Below are 18909 nucleotides of genomic sequence, written 5' to 3' on the forward strand. Positions count from 1 at the left end.
TTTCAATGAATATATTTGCATATACATAAATGTAGGTTCTAGCTATACTACATACTAAGCCTGTATTTCAACTAGGCATGTAACAGATATTCATCTGTTCCTCTTGGCACACTTCACAAAAAAATTTCTGGAATGAAAATGATAGATGGCACAGTTGTGTGTGTGTGTATATAGAGGGCATTTTAATTTTAATCATAAAATTTTAAAAGCTAGTATTCCAAAGCTTGCAGAAACCACACTGTTGTAACAAGAGGAACAGGAAAAACCGTTGTTTACAACAGAAAGTTTTAACAGTCTTTTTTGCCTAAGGTCTCTTTCCACTGTAACTTACTGTAACTCACATCCAAGGTTATTATTTCCTAATTAGATATTTAAATAGCATATTGATGAGACTTTCTGAAAGACTGCTTTTTTTCCAGTTGTAACTAAGTTCTTGCAATTATAATAATTCACATTTGAAGAATGGAATATAAAATTATTTATAACAGTCTACTGCAAAATCTCTAGGTACTACATACTAACAATGTCACTGAGAACATGGAAAAAATGTATCATTTATCACAAAGAGATAATACATCAATGTTGCTCATATTCTCATGTTAACAACTGTTGCGCTTGTAGGTGTTTTTGTTCTCTGTGTGTCTGTCTTGTTCTGTGTCCCTGTTGCTGAGAACGTGCCTGCTCAATTATGCTTCCTCATACACTAAAAGCAGAAATATTGCCTTTTACTAGTTAGTTTCCTTGAGTAGCTTATGTAGAAATGTGATTTAAGAAAGCAGAAAACAAAGTGGTTGGATTTGGGCCAGGAAAGAAGTGTTTTCTCCCTTCTGAGTAGGTTGACCTGTCTTTCCCCAAACATGAAAGTTTGCTACAGCTGATTGTGTGGGGTAGGCTTGTGCTTCCTTCAGTGCCAAACTCCTCCAGCTTCTAGTGTCAATTTATGGAGATTGCTCATTGAAATCAACAGCTGAGGACTGGAGGACCTTTGGCTATACTGGTGTTGGTGGCTATGGTCCTCTTCATTACAGTAGTATTAGGACTGGTCAACTTGGTTGGACTTCCTGGACTTCGGTATAGTAAATTCTCTTCTGCTGCTGAGGAGGAGGTGGAATCTGTTGAAGACTTCCGTTTTTCTTACTGTATGCATGTGGTGATTCTGCCATTTGGGCTGATCTGTATTATACTGTATATCTGTATATATTATTCTTTAAGGCACGGGTGGATGAGGTGCTGAGGGGTATGGTTTAGTGTTTGATGGGAACGGTTGGACTCGATGATCCGGTGGGTCTCTTCCAACCTGGTTATTCTGTGATTCTGTGATTCTGTGATACAAGATGGCTTTGAGTAGTGCATGTGATATAGATGTTTTGCACATTCTTCTTGAGTAAACGTCTGCTACCATGCTAGCCTAAGAGGATGATTCAGGATGATCCCTCACAAAAAGCAAGATGTGTATATATATATAAAGTTTATTACATGCCTGTAAACGCTGTATTATTATAGTATAATCTTTTCACGAAGTATTCACCTGAAACCTCATAATTTTTTATCTTTTGCTTTACGACTGTTGTTTTTCAGCTTTATACTTGTCTTCGTGACTTCTGCTGTTGTTACTCTCTTTCTGATAAAACTTCTCTCTCATTTTTTTGTGTTTTCACTGCTTGAACTCACTTCTTTGAACTTCAGTTCTGTCCAGAACTTGTACAGAACTTTTGAAAGCCTTTAGCTACAACATCTGAGTTTCTCTGATGTGATGTTGTTTTAATTCAATGACAAAGTAATCCTGAAATGGGCTTCTTTACTTTCCATATAGGGATTAGAGCATGGTTCCCTGCTGAGAGTAATTTTGAGAGAAAAGAGAATTTTAAAAGTTTAAAGGGTCTTTAAAAAACTTTTACACTAGTACATAAAATACCTGCAGTTGTGACATCATTTGTGGTATGACTTGAGGACTATTATTCATTTCTTGGATTATATTTTTCATTGCTGTTCTTAAAGGCTCTTTGAATGGATCTAGGACAGGCATGTTTTTAATGAACAGCATATGTTGTGGCCTGTTCCAAGAGATGTTCAGCCAATCCTTCATTATTTTACTGGCATATGACACCTAAAAGTTATTCCAGTAAATAGTTGTTTCTTTGGCATTATTCTACTATTCAAGATGACATACAATGGTAATTCCATACTATCTGCTACTACTGCCAACTGTGCTATAACACATATTTTTCAATTCACTGTTCTTATCATGATGGATTTTGTACCTCTTTTTTCAATGGTGCTGTTTGACGACATGTCAAAGTAAATAGGCTTCTCATCTGCGTCATCCACTTGGCTCTTTGCGTAGCCCAATCATATGCTGTTCACGTGCAGTGAAGTTCTTCAGTGGAGTCAGAAGGTACATGTTGGTAAAGTTCTTTGCCATAGGCACAAATCATTACGACACACTGTTTGCACACACCAAGCATTACTGGCCTTCAGTTCCTGCGGTGCAACATTTTACATTCATGCTATTTCTTGAGCTCTCAGTTTTTAAGAAATGCTGTTTTAAGTACACATCAATTCTACAATTTTTTTTCTGGGTCATAAAAGCCTCCTCTTTTGAGTCTGCTGAATGACTTCTGCGTTGAGTTAAAAGAAAATAGTTTGTTTTGATTGTTTCCATTTTTTGGGGCATTTGCCTCCCTTATGTGATTTCTTCACGTCTCACAAATTGTAACTTTTTCTTCATATAGTGCCATCATGAATTTAAAATTTGCATCAAATGTTCTTATACATTTTGATACATTTCCTTTTGCTCTTGTACATCTCATCTGCAGAAAATTTGCTATTTCACGGTTCAATTAGAAGGTTCAGGAAGACTCATAAAACTTGCCAGAAATCACTGTGCAATTCTTTGAACTCCAGTACACCACAAAAGTTGCAAGTCAGTGAGAAAAACAGCAGTAATAACATGCTCCAACTGCGTCATCTGGTTAAAACTTTGGGCAACTTCAGGCATATTTATGCTCCTTCGTCACTAGGTGGCTTCCCACACTACACAGTTCTGTTACTCTGTTAACCCAAGAGGAAGATCACCAGAATTTAACACAATCACCAATTTTCAAGTTAAACTGCATGGGTTGTGATGGAGAAAACGAGCTTGATATCATTTTGTGTAACTATGATATATAGTTTCCTGCAGTCTCAGGTGATTCTTCCCAGTGTGACATTCCTGATTGTTTTGAAGATTAAGAAAATGAGTCAGTTTTGATATCCTGGAACCTGATTTCAGGTTAGCACACTATATTGTAAGGTAACTTCCTGCTTGCTTTTTTGGCAGATGCTTACATACAGAAGTGGTTTTGGATCACACAACAAGCTACGTGTTCTCGTCTGCTTGAATGAGACAAGATAATTTTGAAGTTGTTTGCAATTTCATATTTCCATAATTCTGACATCAATATGCTTTTAGAGGTTGGAGATAAATTCCTCCTTGTTGGGAAAAGCATTAATTTGTGTCAGTTCTCTTAAGACTCATGTATTTCCTAAAGAAATCTGGATAGAATCCTGAGAAACATTTTATTCATTTTTCAGATTACAGTAAATATGAGCAATAACCTCATACGTCATAGTTATTAGTGATACTGTATTGCCTTTAGTCCCAGATTTTCATATAAAAAAAGCCCAAACTAGAAAAACAAGACAAGGACTAGAGAAGCCATTGTTCTGAAAAAATTACTCTCTTGCAGAATGTCAGTGTGAGAAATATTTGTGCTTTTAGATCATCATATTTCTGGGGGTTTAAATGACCTATTTTAAAGTGTTATACAATTTAAGTGTTTAAAGTGAAGTGTCCATGTCTTTACTGCCCATCAGCAGAATTGCATAATTTTTAGTTGCCTAATAATAACAACCTCTTTTGCTGGTGTTAGTGTGGCTTCTTAAATGTGACTCAAAACGAAAACAACTTGTCAAAGGGTCTGATTTGAAGTATCAATTGTGCCCTTTTAGATGAAGATAGAATTTTTTTTTTTTGAGATCTGGCAGGGAAATGTGTTAAGGGATGTCTAAAAAGATTTTTCCCAATTTTAATTAATCTCATGCTTGAATTTGTTCTTAGACTTGACCTAGAGATGATTTTAATGGAAAAACATTTTTCTGAAAAAGATTGGTAGGCTGAAAGAAATTTATATTTTGCATTATCTACCAGGGTACATAAAGGCTTGTTTTTATGGTATTCTTATTGACTTGTGTGAATTGGTAAGAATTAAAAAATAGAGAGGAATAGGACACTTTAATTATGATCATCAGTGTGGAACATACAAGCAAAATCACTGAAGTAGAGGTACTTTAAAAAACAAATAATAACTGAAGAGTTGAATATTAAGATTGGCCTTGGCAGGTAACATAAGCGACACAAAATTCAATGTAACGTGTTCCAAGACTATTTAATGTTATTTTCAAGTGTTTTCTATGTGATAGTATCTTTCTTTATGCTGCTCATTTATGTGAGGGAGAAAAACCTTGAACCTTAACACTGTCAGTTCTGCTGTTTATGCTGATATTCAAATAAACTATGAGTTTTTAGCTGTTAATTTACAAGTGCCCTATTTTTAAGATTATTTACATGATCTCTGTTATAATTGCAGTGTATATTCTTTTATCTGTTTGTATAGCAAATACATTTTGAAATTTTTATTTTTGGCTGTTTTTTTCTCAAAAATTTTGAAATTTTTCCCATTGAAAAGTGAAAAATTTTGTGTTGATTTTATTGAAAAATCTCACAATTTGCATGTTTTTCTGCATTATTATTCTTGACTGTCATTCTTGAAAAATGATATAATCTTTTAAAAAATCAAGTTACACTGAATTGCATAATAGCATTATTTGCACTTCAAGTAGTCAAAAAATATATAAAATTCTTAGAGCAGATTTTTGTGCTCCTCCTTTTGTTTTTGCTACAAGATGCATATTAGAAGAGTTAGTATTTATATCAAGAATAAATAAGCTTAAAAGACGAACTTGAAGGGTCCCTGTCCTGGTTTCAGTGGGGATAGAGTTAATTTTCTTCCTAGTAGCTGGTATAGTGCTGTGTTTTGGATTTAGAATGAGAATAGTGTTGATGACACACTGATGTGTTTAGTTGTTGCTAAACAGTGCTTATACTAAGCACTATACTTTTCAGCTTCCCCTGCTCTGCCTGCGAGGGGCCGGGGATGGATGGGGTACACAAGAAGCTGGGAGGGAGCATAGCCAGGACAGCTGACCCAAACTGGCCCAAGGGGTATTCCACACCATGTAATGTCATGCTCCATATATAACCTGAGGAGTTGGCCTGGGAAGGTTGGGGCGGTGATCATTGCTTGGGGACAGGCAGACAATCCCCTAGCCCCAACTGTGAAATTCAGGCAATAAAATTGTCAATTTTTGTGGCTTAATAAAAAGCTGGTTGGCTTAATGAAAAGCTGTTGAAATATTTGCTTCAAATTTTCTTTTGACTAGTTCTTTCAGCTTTTCCATTGCATCAAGACCAATCATCCAGTACATCAAATGTACTAAGTATCTGTTAGTACAAATGAGATTGAACTCCTTAGTTTCTGGTCCCTTTAGAATCAACAGATTTCTCTGCAAGTTGCTCCTTTAGGATCTGAGGATACTCAGTAGATTCCCCAAAATGCTGAGGTTTCTTTGCACTGCTATGCTGCAGAGCATCATGCAGAACTCCCCCATTAGATGGGGAGAGTGGTGACAAACAAAAGGTAATCCCTTACTCTGTCCACTGGGTGCAAATGATTAAATGACATGAAGAACTATGTCTGTTTTGGCTTTTTATCTAGAAGGTTGTTTCTTTTTGAGTAGAAGAATACAAATACACAAGTGAGGATTTGAGAAGTGCCTCACTGACTAGAGAGGATCTTCCATGTTTCCTCTCTGTTTACAGAGATCCCCTTTATCTGAGTCATCATCCTTGTTATTCTAAAATCCAGACTCAACTGAAAGGAAGAAAAAACAAGTGGTAAAATAAAATCTTAGATCCATATTTAGACTGTAATAAGAAACAGTTATGGATTTTTTTCAGTGTGCTAGTACCTGTTATATTCTGTTGAGGTGTATGAAATGAGGCTTGTGCAAGTTTTCTGTGTTCCTTCTGCTCTGATGTGCAGTAATATTCTAAGATGTACAGAGAGCTTCAGTCCAATGAGCACTGAGTGCTGTGTCTTGAAAAATAAGATCAGATATGTCTTTCTATCCCTATGAAATGTGTCAATAGTCTGTAAAAATTCCAAAAGTAAAAGCTGCCATCAGTATCTCCAGTACTGTTCCCAAGTGTTTCATCAGTCTGATGGAGCTTCTGACTCATCATGGCATAAAACGTCTCTACAAACGTGAAAAGGCTAAATAATGAGCCTAAATATGACAGTTACAGTCAACATTAACTCATGTATACAATCATGTCAAGGAGCCAGGTCTCTTTAGACATTCATTTAATCTGTTCATTTTTCTTTAGCTTTATTTCCTTCTTCAGGAACTCAGCTTGTTGTCCTGTATAGCAAGAATATGAATCCAGATGAAACACCCTTGCCAGAGGGTGCTTATGTGATGAAAAGTGGAACTGTGTGTGTGATTTCTGTTAGTTTCCTTTCTTGCAGATGCACCTGGAAGTCTGAAAGCTGGTGCTTTCCTGTTTGAGTATCATTGCCAAGGAGTTGAGAAACTAGGCCATCCTGCTTGTGGGATTGAGTCAGTGTTACTTAAAACAGGATTTATCCTTACAAGTAGAATTTAGTTGTCTGACTTTTTTGAGGTAGAAAGAAATTTTCTCTGCCATTGCTGCATTTGGTTTTGATTTCAGGCAAAAGAATGGTTACTCTGAGAGAGGTGGTGGTAAGAAGTGAAAAATCAATGTTTTAATTTTTAACCTCTTTCGGTCATGATCAGTTACAATGATTTATTGCTCTTCTCAGAATTACTGTTGGTTGCCACCTTTTATGGAGATTTTCAGTCCATGCAACAGGAACGGTTGGGGGCTTGAGGACTTTACTCTGTATCTTGAATATACTGAACAAAGCTTAGGAATACTAAAAGAATACTTTGTGCTGCTCAGAATATGGTTAACAGCTTTTCTCACCTCAGACTCTCTGTGATTCTGTGATATTTAAAAAAATATAAGCAGCAACAGAAAAAAATAGCAGGAGTTGGATACACTATGGATGTTAGTGCAGTTGCTTAGTATTGGTGAAGACCTTCACTCCAGAGGTAAGCGTTGTAGTCTGACACTTTAAAAAGTAATAGACTAAGGGCTCCCCATCCCATGCAGAATGCATCCCCATTTCCCAACTTAAAAGCATTTCCTGTGCAATCCTGTTGGCTTATTCAGGAACTCTGATACCAAACTCCTTGCCTACTAGGCAAAGTAAAATATTCCCACTGGAAATACACACCCCAAGCTTCTGTCCCTGTAACTTAGCATATTAAATTTCATCACCTTGATTTACAAGAAGGCTTAAATGATGCTTTTCTTTTAAATTTTCTTTTTCTGAATTCCTCCTGCAAAACATATGTTTTTGTTTTGGTTTTTCTTTTCCCCTGAAGCAATACTGTTTTGTTTTTAGAGTTTATCTTCAAGACACTGGATGAGAAGTAACATTTCAGCATAATTTTAGGAATTTTGTTGAGATGTGTGTGGACTTTGTGAAAAGGAACTATTTAAGCAAAGGTCAAGTACAAAATTGTCACTCATCACATGCTTATCTAGCTTATTTTTAAACTAATACACAAGTGTCTAAGTATCACATGGTCTTTCTTGCATTGCAGACTGATGCCAGACTTGGTGTCTTCTCTGTTTTTAAAAGATAGATATCTAGTGGTTTTTGTTTTCAGTGAGTACATTTGTGAATCATGTGTATCATATGGAGTCTCCACTTTTTAAGTTAATACTAGGCTGAAAACTGCAGCTGGAGAATTTTTACTGAAGAGTCATTCATGTTCCTGTGTTTCAACCTTAATGAAGTCCCTGTACTTTTGGTACAGAGGGTTTTTTTCTGCAAGCTGGGTTTTTCAGATTGTTTCCAAAACTCTGTATCAGTTACTTTTCTAAATAGCAGATATGGCTAAAATAGTGTACTGATTTAGCATAACTAGTCAGATACATATTGAAACCTTTGTCATTTGCTTTAGGAATAATTCTTTAGCAAAGTAAAATGTAATAACTTCTGAAATTTTGTTTTTTAATTTACCACTTAAATGAGGAATAATCTAAATGAAAGTTTTAAGCAATAGGGGGAAAATATTATTGCAGATTATTTAAGTAAGTATCAACATCTTTAGGAAAGTTTAGCACTTTTTAATGAATTAACTTATGATTGTGCATTTCACAAGAATATAGTGATGTCTCTTCACCAACCACACTGCAAGCTCCAACTGAAGGATTAGTAGTGGTGTCTCTGCTAAGCTTATCCATTTTGCTTGAACAGAAGGCATAATGTTGTGCTTATTGGCATGTAACTGCAGTTCGTAGGGAAATAGTTGGTTTGCAAGGCAGCTTTGCTGTGTTTGCAAGGGAGTCTTACTGTTTTTGCAGCTGATCTCAGAAGTGTTTCTTGGATGTGTTCAAATCTTAATCCAGCAATTTGTTGTGAAAACAGGCCGCATACTCCAAGTTTAGAAATATGTTGATGTGAAAGCACCAAAGTAATATAGAACCTACACTGAGTGCTGTTTAGTTTCTACCCTTGCTAGTAAAGGTTCCCTTCTCCTGTAAATGTTCTGCTCCTGCAGTAGGTATACATCCCTTGTGTCTGTACTGAAAGCCTAGCTAGTGAAGGCACTTTATAACCAACTAATATCCAGCAAACACATTCTTTCTGATTCAGACAGATGCTGAATTTATTGCAAAGGCTATAATGGGAATTTAAATTATTAAACTAGGCCCAATTCTTATATTACCAGTTCATTCAAGCAGCTTATGTACTTCATTTAGAACAGTTGCTTCTTTGAGTGGAAATACAGTGATGAGGCATATTTTGTAGCGTTAAAGTCAAATATGGGTGTGAAGCCATATCTCTTAATAAAACAGCAGTCAACTAGAAGGAACAGAAAGTTTGTGAGATGCTATAAAAATATTTTGAAACATGGAAGTAGGTGTAAAGTGATGATACTTGCTGTGGGTTTTTTTACATGCTATGCTTCTGTGATGGCAAAAGGGATGGTCTGAAGGATTGTGTTTTACAATGGTATCTTCATTCTTTCACACTATCTCCTTTACTGAATATGATAGCTGTAGTTTAGGGTTCATTTTCTTGTACCTTGTTCTCTATAAACAGTTAGTTTAAACACAGCCTGTATCTAAGCTTTCTTAAGTATCAAAAATGCCATCTATTGGAAAGGCAGAATTGCTAGATGAGATAAGCATGAGTTACAAGTAATGCAGGTAAAATAACACATTTTAAATAGTATTTTTTCTTAGGACTTGTAGCTGAAAACTTTTGTTTTAACAAACATTGTTCAAAAAAAGTTCCATAAATGTTTATGATTGGAAAAATACCATCAGGCTGCCAACTGAATTTCAAATTCTACAAAAATTCTACTAGTTTTGTGTCTTTAGCTATATTTTAGGTTTTCTTGAGTGTTCACATTTATTACAAAGCCTTTTTGCTTTTAGAATATTCAGCTGCATAGGTTGATCCAGTTTATGTTATCTTCTGCAAATTAAGAATAAGATTTTGTATTCTTTATGATTTAATGAATTTCATACATACTATTTACAAGACTTATAGAGGAAGATATTCTTGGCAAAACAACTAGTACCTGATTTATGTATATTCTTTTAAATAGCACTTACTGCTAATTATGTCTCATAAAGGTCAAGTTACTATACCTTATTCCACTTAGAACTGGTATCTGCTGTCCTCCTAGTCTTCTTTCTTTAGGAGTGTCTAGGGTTTATCTTAGGTCTATGTTGAATATTTTGAATGTTGAATTATTTTTTAATGCAATCAGTATGTGGATAAAAGTCATGGTGCTTTTTGATATGAAATTATGAAGTTAATACCATAAATACTCAATAAATACAGTGGCTTTTTAATGTGATTCTAGATCAGCTGAGTATCTCTCTTTTCCCAATGGAATAATGCTCTTTTGAGAAACGAAGCATAAAGACAGACCTATCTCCATCAAGCTAGTAAGACTAGAAACTTGGATTCTATTGTTTCAATAAACTGCCTTAGACATGAACACACCTAACAGGTCATTGCACATCTAGTCACTGAAGGACTCTTTTTTTTTTTTTCCTGTGAACTCTTGTGTAGATGTAGCTACAATAGCATGCTTTGGAACATTTAGTTCATGACTGACTACTGGCTCCAAAAAATCTGCCGTACTTGTTTCTCTGTTAAAGTTAGCCCTCAAAGTGCTGTGGTGTATTTATGGACAGCATGTGAGTATCAGGTTAGTATCACACCCTAGATGTATTTGATGACAAGTGGAATGAAAATTATTATATGTTGATACCGATTGTATTATCTTTCATTTAGTGTTCTTCTCTGTTTATCCTTGTACAGGCCATACTTGGTCCTTCTTTGCATTCATTTCTCATCTCCTAGGTTTTCTTACCTCTGTAGTGGAATCTAATCTTCCTGCGGTGCTGTGTCTCACACTTAAGTGTGCAAACACTCATCCATGTAGATACATGTAATCCTGAAGCACAGCAAGTCTTTGGGGCTCTAGGAAGGTATAGTGTTCTTGTTAGGATCTAGCATCTCCAAGAGGTGAGATCAGCTGTGGTGCAGCCTGTTCCAGTACTTGACAACTGTCATGGTAAAATACTTTCTTCAATCTAATTGCAGTTTTCTGTATTACAAGTTGTATCCGTTGCTTCTAATCCTGTGACCTTGAACCTCCAAGAAAAGCCGGTCTATCTTCCCTGCATTCTCTCATCAGCTGTAGTAGTAAAACATTCTCATCCTAACAGTGAGTACACCAGTTCTCTCAGCCTCTCCTTGTGTCACGTGCATAAGCTCCATAATGATCTTGGTGTCCTTCCTGTCTACTTGTTACGTTATGTCAATGTCTGCCTTGTTCCAGGGAGCTCAAAACTGGACACAGTACTACAGTTGCAGTCTTACAAGTGCCAAACAGAGGCCACTTATAATTTCAATCTCTTGGTTTCATTCTTGAGAGTACAGTTCAGTTGCACTGTACAAAGCATTTGACCCTTTTAACTATGAAGCACATACTGCTGGCTCACGTTTACTTTTGTTGCCCCAAAGTCCTCATCCACAAACCTGCTTTCTAGCAAGTCGATTCCCTCCCCATCTGCACTTTTGCCTGGAGTTACTCTATCTTAAACATGGGGCTTCTTACTTGCTATTGTTGAACTTCATGAGGTTCCAGCGCATTTCTGCAGGCTGTTGATATCCCTTGGAATAGCAACCTTGCCCTCCAGCACATAAACTGCTGCCCTCACCTCCAGCTTGGGATTTGCTGCCAGATGCATTATATCTCTTCACCTCTGTCATTAATGAAGTCAGGCAATAATAGTGGGCCCAGTGCCAGTCCCTTAGGAACCCCAATACCAACCAGGCACCGGATAGATTTTGCACTGCTCACCACAACCCAGCAGTCTCGCAAGGTTTTAACCCAACTTGTTGGCCACTTGTTCAGTACTTATTGCAGCAATTTGACTTTAAGGATTCTACAGGGGTCTGTGGCAAAGGCCTGCCTAAAATCCAGGTATGTGACATCTCCAGCCCACCCCTCCCCACAGGTTCACTCTTGTCTTTATAGTAGGTAGGTAAGGTCAGGTCATGTCATTTTCTTCAGACAGCTCAGCCTCACAAGGAAAATGTCATTTTAACCTGTTTTTATGAAAGCAAATAAACATTTTGTAGTATAATATCACTGACCCTATCTGTGACAGTGTTTCTGCAGGGAAGTTGTTGAGTGATGCTTATGGAACAAAATGGTAACATTGGCTTGTTGGGGCTGTTCTACAGCCCACGTGCAGCCAGTGCAAAACACCCATCATCCAAAAGGCTGTGTATTTTTAAGAACTTAGTTAAAGTTAAAAAACTAGTCAAGTCAGCCATTGCAAAGATAATGTTGAAACCAGATGTAGCTGTAGAAATATGGAGAAAACTTCCATTTCAATGTTGACTAAGGCCTGTAAACAACTCAATTGCTGAGCTACTTCGTGTGTCCATTTCGTTTTCTTGTTAAGTCTTGCTTTTGATGACTAGAGCTGCCTCTTGTGTATTTTTCAGCCTGTAATGTCTAGAATGCTGTTTAGATCCTGAAACCCCAAGGGATTCTGTGGCTTGTTTTTAATGCTCTAATTTGTGCATAAAGTGCTTTAGTCACTGTCATTCTGATTTTCTTTTAAAGGATTGACCATAACTATCTGAGTTGCAGTAGAAGTGACCAAAAAAAAAAATAAAATTCATCAGCTTAAGCCTAACCAGATAAAAGCCAGTTTTCTGTCTTTGTGCTTTAATTTAATAAAAAAAAAAAAAAAAAAGCTAGCAAGTTAGTTTCAGTTAAAGCTGGCAGCAGTGGCACTGGAAAGGTTTCAGACTCACCACAGACTTGAGTGGTTAAAGAGGAAATTAAAGCTTACAAACACCGGCCAACTAGCTTGGAAGAAAGTGAGACCATTCCAGTCACTGGGACATGAGGACACCACAGGAGAGTTACAAACATAATGGTCACAGAATGCAAGACAAAAGAGAAAAACTGAGAAAATGGCAGGAAAAAAATGTAAAATAGAAGAAAAGAGCTGAGAAATCATTAGAAGGGGAGAATTTTAGAGAAGTAAAGGAGGTGGAGAAGCTAAGGATCATTAGTTTAGTAACAAAAGGCCAATGTTTCCTGGTTTTCTGCAGTGTCACTATGCTTTCAAATTTTATAAAATATATTTAAATACATTAAAACAACAATGTAAAATAATGAAAAGAAAATATTTTATAAATGTTTGCTTGCCTAATTCAAATTACTTTTCCTAATTATTCAAAAGTCAGCACCTTAACTTCCATTTTCTTTAAGAGGGCCTTAAGAGGTACATGGGCAGTAAGGAAGATATGTCCATGAAGATAATCTGACTGACTCAGCTCTGTAACTGTTTAAAGGAGATTAATTTGCTTTTGAAAATCCCCTTGGAGACTCCCAAAGGCAAACATAAGGCCCTTGGTTTAAATTTCTATTTTTAAAATAAATCAGTCATTGGATTCTTATAAGAATAACTGTGTAAATCAGTCTGTTAAATTGCCTGGAAGATCTCAGACAGATTTAGGATTGGGCAATCACGTTGCAATGTGTGGTCTTTCATTTTCAGTTGACAGAGTAGGATGTGACAAAGAGTATGTACTTAAAGCATGTGTATCTGTCTTTACCGCTACACATACTCTTTTTTTTTTTTTCAGCAAGACTAAGAAATTTGTCACATGACAGAGATGACATTTAAAAGCAACAACACAGTGTTAATTGTAGGTAATGCTTAAAACCTTGTCCACATTGGAGCTTTTAACATTTCTACTGCTGCCACAACCAGCAGGGCATTTTGGGGTTGAAAGCTTTGTGTGGACACCCTTACTGGGAGGAGGGATTCTTTCTAGATTATAAATGGCGAGTTTGTTTATTATGCACTTTATTTCCATTATTTTACCCAGACAATTCAGATCCACTTTTCCAGAGACGTTTTACAAATACTTTTTTTGAAACTGGTCTGATGGCAATCTCAGATAAATTCTAAATTAAGCCTAGTAGTTTCAGCGTGGCTGGAATGTGACACTCCTTCCCACCCAGCACCCCACCCCACCCCCACCCGCCCCCGGATGTTTTGACCAGTGCAAAAACAATGCCTTTTATCCCAAGAATCTGCGTGGTACCTGCTGTATGTTACAGAATTAACTGCAGCCTAATGTTTCCTGTGAGAATTCACCACTGTAAAAGGGTCTGTCCCAAAAGCCATTCAGGAAGTAGAAACAATAGCTCTTATCACAGGCACTGCTCTACTTTTCAACCCTGTTTGCTGTGTGGATGATTCAGGAGCTGCTAATGTTGTGAAGGCACATGGTAAATGAAGTGGATTGCTTGTAGAAGGACACTTCACTCTCCTTACCCTTCTCCTCTCACTCACGAAGGTCTGCTGAGAGGCTTCATTCCTGAAACAACTTTAAATGTATTCATCAACTCCCCTCTGCTAAGTAGAAATCACAGTTTGAATTTAATCCTTAATATTTTGTTAAAAAACTTTGAAAGCTGGATTTTTTAAAGCTTCCAAAATTGTTCATTACTCACCTAATTAGGTTTTGCAGCACATCCTGTGTATGTTATGCTAAGTTGTCTGCCCCTGGTAGATTTTAAAAAAATAAAATAATGCTACTTGATGATTTAAATACTTAGGCATTTGCCAATTCCCAACTCTCCAGAACTTCATAAATTAAAGCAAACCTCCAAGAATCCTGTTGTCAGTGGTAATTTCCCAGTCACCGCTGTTCATTGGAAGGGATTTGAGAATAATAGTTGCTTATGCATGCTGAAATAGTTATGCTGAGGTGTTCTGCCACTATGTATCTGGGATTACCTGTGGTCAGATTTCTAAGAAACTATCTTTTCCATCTAAGGGTTTTCTGTCATAACTCTTTATTTGTACCACCTTCATTAATGCTGTTTGACTGAGACCAGGAATAGTAGTCTTTCAAATATTGTGCTTTTTATGAAGTGTTGAAAGAATTGATTACTTGCAGTTACAATGTGATGGCATTTTCTGCTTTGCGCTACCACAGAACCTAATTTATCTACTTGTGCTATTTCAGCTGAGTCACTTTCTTGATATTAATGACTGTCATAATCTGTCCTCAAAGTTGTGGTCTGCATAGCCAAGCAGCTATTTGGAAATGCTTCTAAAAGAATTTTATATGTCTGTGTATCATACAGCTTTAGTTTAAATTGCAGAGGAAAGAACATTGCAGTTGACAGTAAGCAACTAGCGGTGCACCATTTTGGCTCAGGTGGGGAATGCAGATCTATGCAACTTAGCAATGGAACATTTTACCTTACAATATCTGTTCAGAATCCCAAATGAATTAATGTAAACAATTGCAGAACTATGTAGGCAGAATAATTAATCCTGAGTTCTTTAGACAAACACTAAGAAGTGCCACTGATGCACTGATGCCACACTGATTTTTGCTGGTGTTAAATCATTGGTGTTAAAGTCAGAGAGTTGACTCTACGATGATATAACTACATAGCCATGACCTTTGAATCACCTGCACTTGACTGCAGGAATTCAGTTTCACAAAATGCAAATATTTAAAGTACAAAAGTAAATCATACTATAGCTTATTGAACTAACTGAACTGCCTTATCTTCAAATTCCTTTTGATTAGTACCTAGTGAGACATTACCAAATAAAACACTGGCTTGAAAGGTCTTTGGAAGCACAAAATTATAATGCGCTTTGTTTACATCTTGCTGAGCATGCAGTGGGTTGGAGAATTTAAAAATAGCATCCCTTAGTCGCATCCTACTTTGAGGAAAATGTGTACAGTCCCATACATTATGTACTGTTCCTTGAAAGGTCATCCTGCTTTCTGCTAAAACTTCTTTGGGAAGCTTTTTCTTTTGATTGTATTGCACTTTCAGAGCAGTTCCTAAAATAGTTGACTAAAAATATAATTTAGAGATGTCCTGGTTTTATCATATAAAAAGTTGTATATCATTGAGTGCATCTATGTAGCATCACTCCTGCAGCTGGTGTCCAAGCTCAGTCTGAACAAGCTGAGATAGTAGAAACAGTATTTCTGTAATAATGTGGTTTGCTGCTTAGACTAATTAGTCTCGATGAGCAACATCTTGCTGCTGTTTCAAAAGTATTTTAAATCCTGAATATTTTTAAAGTGAAAACAACTTCTCATGTCCCACATTTTTGTCAGAAATTATCTTCCCTGTCATAGTTGAAAAACTTTATTGTAAAATGTGCAAACTTCCAGCAAATGAACAGTTTCCTGAAAACAAGTCAGGCATATCAGGTGTGTTTTCTTTTCTGTAAAATACTTTTTTCCTGATCCATTGTAATTATGTTCAATGGAATTTAGAAATTTTGGAAGTACAAAATAGTATGTATAGAGGTAAAATAGTAAGAAATTTTCATGGCATTTAACTCTATAAATATAATGTAATATTTAACTATAAACGTAATACAAATGCTGTTGTTAGGTTTACAAAACTTTGTATCCTAAGGAGGAGAAATATTTGTTGAATTCTACTAGTTCTTATTTAGTAAGTTGTGACTAGCAGCATCTCTTTTTCATCTGCTGGGAGTATGTATTTCTGATATTTCTTTTGCTCAGTCAAGCCTGCAAAGGGAGTTTTCTCTTTATTCACACTACAAAGCATTTTTATCAAAATTACATTTGATGGACTCTAAAAATACCTTATAAAAGCCTACATCTCTTCTGTAAACTGAATTTTTAAACAAGCAAATTATGCTCCCCTTTCCAGAAAGCCACTTTTTGTGAATACAAAATATTCTTAGGCCGGAACTACTCCTTCTAAGGAAGTCTGGCGGTAGGTGCAAAGAGATGGTGTGGGTGACTGTGATGAGCAATCTTTCTATATTTGTGTTGATGTGATGTTCCAGTGATGTTAGGGGCACTGCACTACTGATAGAATTTATTTTTCTATTTTTTTTTAATAGGACAAACTTTATAAAATCTTGAATTTGTATAATCAGATCCCATAAAGGTGGATGTTAGTGATAAGACTGAATTGCGATTAGTGATATTTTACTTTATACCTGCAAATTTCTAATGTGGCAGAAGACCATGTTAGGACTGGGTTCTGGTTGGGGTCTTTTTGTGTATTTTTACAGCTCATTAGGTTGATACCAAGCAAGAATTTACTGGATTATTCAGGAAATTAAGGGGGCACTGCTGCTCCCCATCCCCAAAATTAACCACCTGCCGAGTAGCAGGGATCTTCTGTCATATGATACTGTTGCAGCTATTCAGCTCTCCCATGTTGCTCACAGATGTCTGGTTGGTCTTGGTCAATCACATTAAATGTGAGTGACTAGCACACTAATTACACATCACAGTCTGTAATTCTGTTGTTTTCTGATCATTGACCGAAAGTTGGTTTATACTTTTCATATCTGAGGTTGGAATCCTGTCTTCACTAAACTTAGTGGCACAAGTCCCATGAAGAGGAACCAGGATTTTGCTCCTCATGTCTGTGTTCATTCTCATCTGCTGCTAAAATCCACTGATTAATTTCACTGAAGAAGGGTCTTTGTCTGCTGTGTCATACGTCTTCTTTCTCATAATTAGCTCCATCTGTAAGGGGTAGCCTTTCATGTTAAAGATGTTTTATTAGGAATATTACTCTTTTGAAAATGAAGAGTCTGCTTAATCTAATGTACAATATGAGCAGACACTAGCTAAACAATGTGAAGACCACTGTTTCTTAAGTCCACAACAAAATTCCAGGCACTTGACTGGAATGTTGATGATGTTCAGTTTGGTAACATGTTCAGAAAGTTCTTAATCATGCACATGGTAGTAATTTATCTGTGGATGATATTTTAGCTTGCTGTGAAAACAAGTTTAATGATTCAAAGCAAAAGGTTAATAATTCCAAGTACTTCAATCAGTTTAGTATGTTGGAAAACCAGGACTTGGTGTTTTATGTTCTGGAATCTATCCAGAAACAAAATCTATCCAGAATGTCTTGGCAATTACAAACACAATGACCACTAATAATTGTTTCTATAGATATCTGTAATTTTTTTGTGCAAAGAAGCTTTGACCTGTATTAATACAAGCTAACATTTACAAACCAACTTTAAATGCTTAAAGAAGGCTTCCAGCTTAACAGAAAGCAAAATACTCTTGTAACTCTTGCAAAAGCATGTCAGCTTTTTAGTGCTTTATATTTGAGTTTTATTTGTAATAAAGGCTGATTTTTTCAAGCAGAGCTTTACCTGCTGGGCTGGTTTTAGATGATCCACTTGCTAGTGAATGCCACTAAGAGGCAATGCTCAGGTTCTCAGACTTTCCAACAGCCTTTTTCCACTTGATCATTTGTGGTCTGACTATGTGGCAACATAGACATATGAATAATTTGTTATGCTGGAAATTTGGAGTAGAGGCTGGCTTACTGGGGAAAAAAACACTACATATGCTTAATTATACTTACAGTTTGGTTTAAATTTATATTTTCAAGAATAGCTGATTCTCAAATCTGTGGAAAGCGGTTAGTTCAGCACATTTACAAGTCTTTGAAATCTGCATACTTTTTTTGGTCAGCTGTAGCCCAAAAGACTATTTTCTTCCCGAGTTGAAATTTAGAAATATAGTACAAATAGCATTTAAAGGTTTTGTCCTTTTTGGTTTACTTTCTATAGTTGATCCTTTTCTATTTTATCTTAATATCTGTCTCTTGGTTTTGTTATATAATCTACTTAAGTACCCCCAAAAAAATAGAAAACTAAATATGAATAGTTTGTTATGCTGGAAACTTGGATTAGAGGCGGGCTTACTGGGGAAAAATTAGCAAAAGTTAGTTTTAGTTACTTAGTGCAGCAAAACTTGATAAAGTGTCTGCCTCCAAAATCCAACTTTCAACTTCTACCCCAAAATACATCAACAAACTCCCTGATGCTGTACTTAAAGACCATAGTAATAAAGCTCTTGGAAACATTCCCACATAATACTATGAATATTTGGAGAATAATTTCCCCTTCTCTCTTCCCTGCATATTTCCATTCCCTTTTTATGACCAAGTTTATTGCAGTATCAGATTAAAAACTGCTGTTACTGTATCTTTTCAGGTAGGCCAGGGCTTGGTTTAAAGAATATTTGCCCAGACAGCAACTCTGAAGATGCAGGAGAAACCTTTATTAGAAAGTAGGCTTTGTAGGAAATGAACATT

At 36.3% G+C, this 18909-nt stretch overlaps 1 protein-coding gene across 3 annotated transcripts in view; it reads left to right on the forward strand.

Annotated features, from left to right (window-relative positions):
• Window positions 1-18909, forward strand: part of CDKAL1 (CDK5 regulatory subunit associated protein 1 like 1) — a 409759-nt gene that overhangs the window by 153945 nt on the left and 236905 nt on the right. The gene's annotated exons all lie outside the window — the stretch shown is intronic.

The sequence above is a fragment of the Phaenicophaeus curvirostris genome, chromosome 3 (genome assembly GCF_032191515.1).
Source record: "Phaenicophaeus curvirostris isolate KB17595 chromosome 3, BPBGC_Pcur_1.0, whole genome shotgun sequence".
NCBI lineage: Eukaryota > Metazoa > Chordata > Aves > Cuculiformes > Cuculidae > Phaenicophaeus > Phaenicophaeus curvirostris.